At 38.5% G+C, this 8240-nt stretch overlaps 1 long non-coding RNA gene across 1 annotated transcript; it reads right to left on the bottom strand.

Moving 5' to 3' along the window:
- Window positions 1-498: 498 nt before the first annotated feature.
- On the bottom strand, window positions 499-7995 carry LOC118599005. The gene is made up of 2 exons (XR_004948264.1): window positions 7717-7995; window positions 499-1003 (listed from the first exon to the last, which is right to left on the bottom strand). It is a non-coding gene; the product is annotated as an uncharacterized LOC118599005 (long non-coding RNA).
- Window positions 7996-8240: the final 245 nt, after the last annotated feature.

Below are 8240 nucleotides of genomic sequence, written 5' to 3'. Positions count from 1 at the left end.
AATGAAATCCACAAAAAAAATGTACCATTATATATTTTTTTTGATATAGTGATAAATATTAAATACTTTTTTTCTAATGAGAATGTTAGTTCAAGATAATATTGATGAATGTTCAGGAAAAAAGAACAAAATTTGCCCACTGTCTCTGATTTGAAAAACGTATTTTTAAAGAATTAATTATAAACTAATTTTGCATTTTTTGATACAGCATGTAGTTATTCTATCCAAGTTATTCTACTATTCCGATCATAAAGTCTTGAAAATTGGCTAAAGTTTTCCCGCCAAAAGTGGCATGGAAGCAGCCATTTTGAAATGAGAATAAAAATCTGTTCTATTGCCCCTAGTGGAAGGATGATGAACTACAAGGCAGATAATATGGACCAAGTTATGTACAATGGGTTTTTTCAGGAAAGTTTGGATAGTGCTAATAAGACAATGGTCTCAAAAATGAAATTAAATATGATACAAATGGATAGAGTCAAAGGCAAGGTAATCAAATAACGTAAACATTTTTATGCACACATTAAACCACCATATGATGGACATAGTCATCAGTGGTCAGAGCTTTTTTGAGCCCATAAGTTCAAAATGAGATGCGGCTCCCTGATGGTTCTTCTGTACGAGGGCAGATGCAGTCTGCAGAGTGTTGGTCTGGTTCTAGGCCCATGCTGGGCTGATGCGTCTCTCTGCTCTATTTCCTGCCCGTTTGCTCTGAAGTCTGTCGCAGGGCTCGGAGGAGGGGATGCGGATGTGAGGAGAGGAGAGCTGGGATGCCGGGTCTCTCTTGAAAGTGAGCGCGAAGGACCACAAATCAGTGGTTTGTGATGAGGAGAGGGAGGGCTTGAATCTCTTCAGTAATCACAGGGATGTCGGTGGAGTGCTGTTCTGTTTTTGATTGGGGTTTTAACCCTGCGACAGAGTAAAATCTAACCCCTCAGAAGATTCTAAAAGAACAGATTTTTGGTGAAGTCCAGTATATCTTTAGACTGTGATTTCAGGTACACTGAAATTAAGAAAAAAATCCTTTTAATAATAAAGAATAATAAAAGATTGCAAATTGCAGATGCAGCAAATCTAACCCTGCAAAATTTGTTTGTATATAGAAACATCAAAGTTAATTATCAACGATAAAAAAGAGAAAAATGCAAAGAATTGTCTACTGAGTTGAAAAACAGTGAAAACATTACAAATAATACTACTGGAGAGTGATATGTACACAAACATGTTTAAGAATATCCACACTGAAAACTATACTTGCAATGTTTTAAAACCTTTTTTTTAGATATTGAAGATATTTTACCAGGTTTTGAGTTGTCTTAACTTATCTTTGTTCTACACCTGATGTGTCAAAGTTTAGGCCCGGGGGCCGGATCCGGCCCACCAAATCATTTTTGTTTTTAATGGCCCTATGTTATCTTGCGCTGGTAAAATATTGCAACATATTCTCATCATACATTGACGCATGGCTAAGGACCTTCAACAATTTAAGTTTTGGGTGTCCCCATTTTTGATGTCCAATTAAATCAAGGCTCCCCAACCTCCGGGCCACAAACCGGTACCGGTCTGGTGCATGGACCGCACCGATATCCTAACCCTAACCTTAACCAGATACCGAACAGTTGGATCAGTACTGGTATCAGAAGCCGTACCAGATGCGGAACAGGCTAGGGTTAGGGGACAGGTACTGGCTGTTGAACAGCTACATTTTAAAGTTTTAAAAATGTAGTTTTAGTGTGTTTAATCAATGTTTATCCTGTTCGACCCGCAACCTAAGGTGTGTTTTGGACTTCGGCCCACTCTGTGATTGAGTTTGACACTCCTGCTTTACATGTTTCCAAGATTTTCTCCAAATCAACAGTCAAGAATTTTTTGTTTCTTCTCGCAACAGATTTCCATTCCCAAGTCGTCAAATATTGACGTTTAGTTAAGGACCCCTCCGCGTCAGTTTTTTTATGTTTTGGTGTTCCTAACTTGTCGCTGGCTGCCCCCATCAAATCACGGGTCCCAACCTCCTGGACGCGAACCTTAGCTGGTCCAGTACTGGGACGGGGAGCGCACCAGTACCCTAACACTGTACCGGTTCGCGTCTGGTATCCCGTCCGCGCCCGATTCACATCAAGTACTGGGTCTGGTCCAGTACCACATCTGGTACCACGTCTGGTATCGCGTCTGATGCGGGTAGGGCCGGCCCTGGGCATAGACGACCTGGAGGGGGCGCCAAATCACAGTGAATATAATCTCTTTTTTTTTTTTTCCTTTTGTAAAGCAGTTTGATGAACCAAAAAAAAAATTAAATGAAAAGCGTAAATAAACAACCCAAAAATTTGATGTAATTAGTAACTCTTCCGTGCAGAGCCCCTCCCTTCCTGTCGCCACTGCTGCTGTTTGGTGCTGTTTCGCTTTCTTAAAACTTAGATGAAAAAAAAGGAAGAGGAGGAAACACGGGCTCAAAGCAGGGGTTTGTCTGTTTTACTGAAATCAATTGCTTGGACATTCACTCCTCCCCGCATTTTTGTCAAATTTAATGATCAAGTTTTTTCTTTCAACACTTTCACATTTGAAATGTCTCTACTTTCCACTAGATTACTGTCTGCCCAGTGGCTGTTGGCGTGGTTGCTTGAAGAATTACCCGATTTGAGCCCCAGCTGAGACGTTTGAGTTTTATATCCTGCAGGGGCCACCAAGCTTACTTTTTGCCCGGGGGCCTTGCCGCCCAGGGCCGGACCTGGACGTGGGGTTAGTGTTAGTGTACCGGTACTGGCCACGCCCTGAAGACCATTCCACGTCCGGTACCGTGTCCGGTACCGTTTCCAGTACCGTGTCCCAAGGGTTGCGGCTCCTTGATATTACGAACAACCAGCACGTCAAAAAAACAATGAGTTGGGGACACCCAAAATATCAAAAAGTGACATGGAGAGGTCCTCATGTGACGACTTGGGAATGAGAATGTGTTGCATCTAGAATTAAGGAAATTTCTATTAAAATGAGTCAAAATCCTTTGCTTCATGCTCTTAACAATAGAAAAACCAGACTTAAAAGACGCTAAATTTTAAGGATGTTCTATTAGAGTTCAATAAACGTTGACAAGTTAGACTGGCACTTTTTTGGAAACAAAAATTTAGATTTCTGTTCAAAGAGTACGCTTTTTGCAGCGCAGTCATTAAAACAGAAGGTGATGCAGAGAACAGGAAGACAAACAATGTGGGAAAAAAAGGAGAATCGAATAAAAAAAAAGACTTTGCAGAGTGAAATGAACTTAAAAACGTTGTGAAGCAGCATATATTCCCCCCACACACAGACACACAAAGAAAAATGCAAACTAACAGAAAGATGATTCAACACAGGAGCAGAGGGAGTCGAGTGGTTATGCATTAAAGTGGGAATTGAAAACCAAAGGAGCTGAAACAGCAGGTGGAAACACAGAGTGATGTAAAGAAAAAAAAAAAGAGTAAAGAATTGCATGGATGAAAGAAAGCAGAAGCAGAGGTCACATGCAGAAATGTGTGTACCTATATCTATGTGTGAGAGGGATCCTGTACTGACTGTGTAGAGCACGAGCTGCATGGCTGAGCAATTTCTGTCCAGTTGACTGGTTGTACGGTAGGGGGTCCCAGGGAGAGCTTTGATCATTACCGAGTGTGACAGAAGAGTTCTGACAGAGCGGTAACCCCCTGCCCATCTCACACAAACACACTCACAAGCACCGGTAACAGCATCGCCATGACCACTAATGTTATTTCTATACATGGGCAGAGGCAGAGATGTTGCGAACCTGAAGACAGCTAATCTGCTTTTCAATGGACGGAAAAAAAGTTGCAGATTTGACTTTTTTTTTTTTTGCTCCATAAAAATATGTGCAAAGAAAGGGGAAAAAGGAAATCCTATTGTAAAATGGAATAAATAAAAACCTGATATGAGCTGAAAAGTGTGTAAAAATGTATTCTTTGTCTTTAGTATCCTCCTGATTAATTTGATTTTATCTACTTTTGAAATGATCAATATCAAATTCAGATGATTGTAGATATCTTTGTATGAAGAAATCTTTAATTCTAAAATGATTCATTTTTTTAATTTACTTATACTGCCGATGGATAATTCTTCTGTGACCATTTGGAAATGCTAAGCACCTCCCTCTAAAGACCATGTATGTCCTACAGCCTCTACGTACATTTTGCCTATTTTCCTCGTATTAAATTTTGGTCTTTCGTGATTCATGCGTGATATTCTTAACTGAATAAAATGAAGGTAAAAGGTTGAATCTTCTGTCAGAGTGAGATTATCTTATTGCATTTACATATATACATATATACATCTACACATATATAGATTTTTATAAAATGATTTGGATTCACGCTAATGTCTTTATTCACTAGTAAAAAAAAGAAAAAGGATGAAGGAACTCAAGTCAATGACAGCAAATCTCATGTTTCTGTATGTATTTTAACTAAAATAAATCTGCTGCAGCTAAAGGATCTGATCAAACACAGACTGTATTTTACTTTGATAGGAACTTGAATGTGCTATTTTCAAAAGTAAAATAAGTTAAATTTGTTATATATAGACAAACACATTTGTAGAGAACATATTAAAGCTATATTTTATAAATGAATGACTTACTGGCCACAAAAACATAAATAAAATGTATTTTTCTAACTTTGAGTTGTGACTTTGCAGCTCTTGCTGAGTTTCAGTCCATAAAAATCTGGACCAAATGGCTCTTTTAGCATTTAAGGCTGCAGACCCCTGGGGTACAGGAAGAATTCGGATTTGGTTGGTACTGGTACTTTATAAAAAATACGGTTACATGGCTCATGGAAAAACGAGTGAGACCAGACGCGCAGCGCATGCTGCGTGCAGAGCTTCAGTCTCAATGCAGAAGATGAAACGACCCAAAGTTCTATTGAACGTCAGCGACCTGAGTTATGTGTATAATGCTCTAAAAAAGACCATCATTGCGGCGTTGAACAGTGAAATACAACCTCACTTCAGCGTGTGAGAAAATGAACATACAGAGCCGCAGAACAGACTGTTTTCAAGAACTAAATTAAGACTTTTAGCAACATTCAAGCACTCAATCGCTCTGCCTCAATGCTTAATCACACTGAAATCTTTCTGGAAAGAGTTCATGCTTTAAAGCTATCGGTTCAGCTGCATTTAGCAGTTTTAGAAACATAAAGAAGTTTACTTTCTCAATCATACCCATAGAACATTACTGGTTAAGGTACATTTAATCATTGTGGTTTTATTTCCATGCTGAAAAATATTTGGTTGTGAAAATCAGGGAAAGTTGAGTGTCGACTAATTAATGCTCTGATCATTAAATACATGAAAAAAATAGTTAAATATTGTCTCTGGTACTGCCTTGTGACATATCGTGATACATATTGTATAGCGACATGAGTATTGTGATTACCACCATATAGCAAAAAGAGTATCATGATATATATTGTTTAGTGTATCGTTATACATATCATATAGTGACACGAGCATCGTGATACTTATTGTATAAGGACACTTGTTTCGTGATACACACCATATAGCGACAAGAGTATCGTGATCCATATCGTATGGTGAAATGTGTATTGTGATGCATATCGTATAGCAACACATGTATCGTGATACATACCGCGCAATGACAAGGGTATCATGATACACACCATAAACTGACACAAGTACCATGATACTTATCGTATAGCAACATGTATACAATGATACAAATTGTTTAGCGACACTTGTTTTATGATACTTATTGTTGAATGACACTTGTTTCATGATACACACCATATAACGAAATGAGTATTGTAAAACTTATCGTATAGTGACACACGTATCATGATACACACCATATAGTGACAAGAGTATTGTGATACTTCTTGTATTATGACACGTCTTTCGTGATACACATCATATAGCAACAAGACTATTGTGATACATATCGTGTAGTGACACATGTATCATGATACAGACCATAAACCAATACAAGTATCGTGATACTTATTGTATAGCAACACGTGTAAAACGATACATATTGTATAGCAACACAAGTATCATGATATTTACTGTATGACACGTGTAACGTGATATACACCATATAACGACATGAGTATTGTGATACATATCATATATTGACACATGTATCACGAAACACACTAAAGCAACACAAGTATTGCGATATTTATCGTATAGCAACACGCGTATCATGATACATTTTGCATAGCGAGAAAAATGTGATAAATATCATATAGCGACACAGGTATCGTGATAAATATTGTGTAGTGACAGGTGTATCATGATACAAACTGTATAGCGACAAAAATATCGTGAACCAATTGTATACCGATACAGGTATCATGATACACACCATAAAGCGACAGGTGTATTCTTATACATGTTGTATAGCAACACTCGTATTGTGATAGTTATTGTATAATAACACGTGTATCATGATACACACCATAGAGCAACACAAGTATTGTGATACATATTGTATAGCTGCACGTGTATCGTGATATGTATTGTATTGCCAGACCTTTGCCCCTAGTTTGACCTACCTAAAATTTCTTAGACATATCAAACACAATAAACTCCTTTGTTAACCAAATTATATTTTTACCAACAATGTATCAGCTCCCTACTAAACTCAATTTGCTCCCAAGAAAAATACTGGAAAAAAAGTGAAGGAGAGCCACAGTCACCACAGATATGATAACATTTTTGACAGAGAACTGTAAATCTGACACCATTTTCCAAGCATTCATTTGAAGACGGTTTGCCAGCTTGCAGTGCAGCACCATTATTTTTCAATAGTTCAATAAACTTGACCCTGAAAATGACTGAAAGTGACCACAGAGGTGATCTAACTATGTGACTCTGAGAAAATAGCAGCCCACACATTCTCGCTCCAATAATAGAACATTAATTTTCCAATTTATTTCATCTCTAGTTGCCTTTCTGCCAGTCCTTCAGGTGGTTTCTCTGAGGTTCGGGCTTCTCAGACACTCAGTGAACTGGTAATTAGTTTCTCCTGGCTTTCTGTCTCATCGGCTGTGTGTGTGTGTGTGTAGATGTGTGTGTGTGCGTTTGAGGGCCACATCCAGACAGAAATCAATTTCAGACGGAGATCTATCAGCTTTTGTTGCCAGCGATCCAATCATCAAATAATGCATCTGATATCACGGTGTCGAGGTGGTCTGTTCAGGGAATGATTCACTCTCTCTCTTTTTCTTTCTCTCAGTTTCTCTGCAATTTTTTTTCCTCCATCACCCACACACCTGTCGTATCAAACCCAATCTGTCTCACACACACACACCAACAGAGCAGGGTGATGGATAGTATTAGGAAACACGATTTCACCAGGGAATTATCAAGGGAAAAACTATCGCTCTGATACTTTGATGTTGTTAGACTCCATCCGTCTAAAATGTTTACATCATTCCGGCAGATATTGTCGGATGAGGAGCTGTGACTTTATTTACTTTGTCTAACTGGGATTCACTTAAGTGATTTTCTCCATTTTTTCCCAGCAGCTCTGGCTGCGCGCTCAACATGCAGGACCAGCTGTTGAAAAGAGCAACCGAGACAAAGACAGAATAGTAAAATCACACAGACCTTTTTAAAAGTAAGGACAGTGCATCTTCCCAATAAAGTCAACGTAAATGCCACATAAATCCATATTTTAAAAAGACAGAAAGCCCATTTCAAGTTACGATCAATTACTTCTTTCCAGTAGAAGATAGCCGCCCTCGCCGCTCCCTTTTGACCCGTTCTCTCTGTCTGAGCGGCTGGTACCCTCCACTCCCCTTCTGCTCCTATAACCACAAACTAAAAAGAAAAAACAAGTTTTTTCAAAATTACGGCTTTTCCGTTGGTTTATCTCCATAGCAACTATTACATTAAATGGTCACTTGGAGGTGACAAACTTTTCTATGTACTTCTTAGAAGAATAAGCAAAAGTACATTTTGGAATTTCCTTGGCAACGGAAGTTTTTTGTTAACCACGCCCACATTCTTGATATATTCATACAATTTGTCATATCATTTTGTTTATCCTGAGCCAAGGACTTGTGTGTTAAAGTTTCATGATATTCAGATCAAAAATGTGGGAGTAAAAGAGGAACGTCTCTATTGCAAGCTCGTCACGCTAACGCTGTTCAAAATCTACTTTTTCTAAATCCAGTATTTTTTCTCTAAGTTTCTTCCCAACGATGATTGAGGACTTAGGAGGCGATAGGTTGAAATCC

Source organism: Oryzias melastigma, linkage group LG7, assembly GCF_002922805.2.
Source record: "Oryzias melastigma strain HK-1 linkage group LG7, ASM292280v2, whole genome shotgun sequence".
Taxonomy (NCBI): Eukaryota; Metazoa; Chordata; class Actinopteri; order Beloniformes; family Adrianichthyidae; genus Oryzias; species Oryzias melastigma.
The sequence above is the reverse complement of the archived record's forward strand: the minus strand, read 5'-3'. Positions and strand labels throughout refer to the sequence as shown.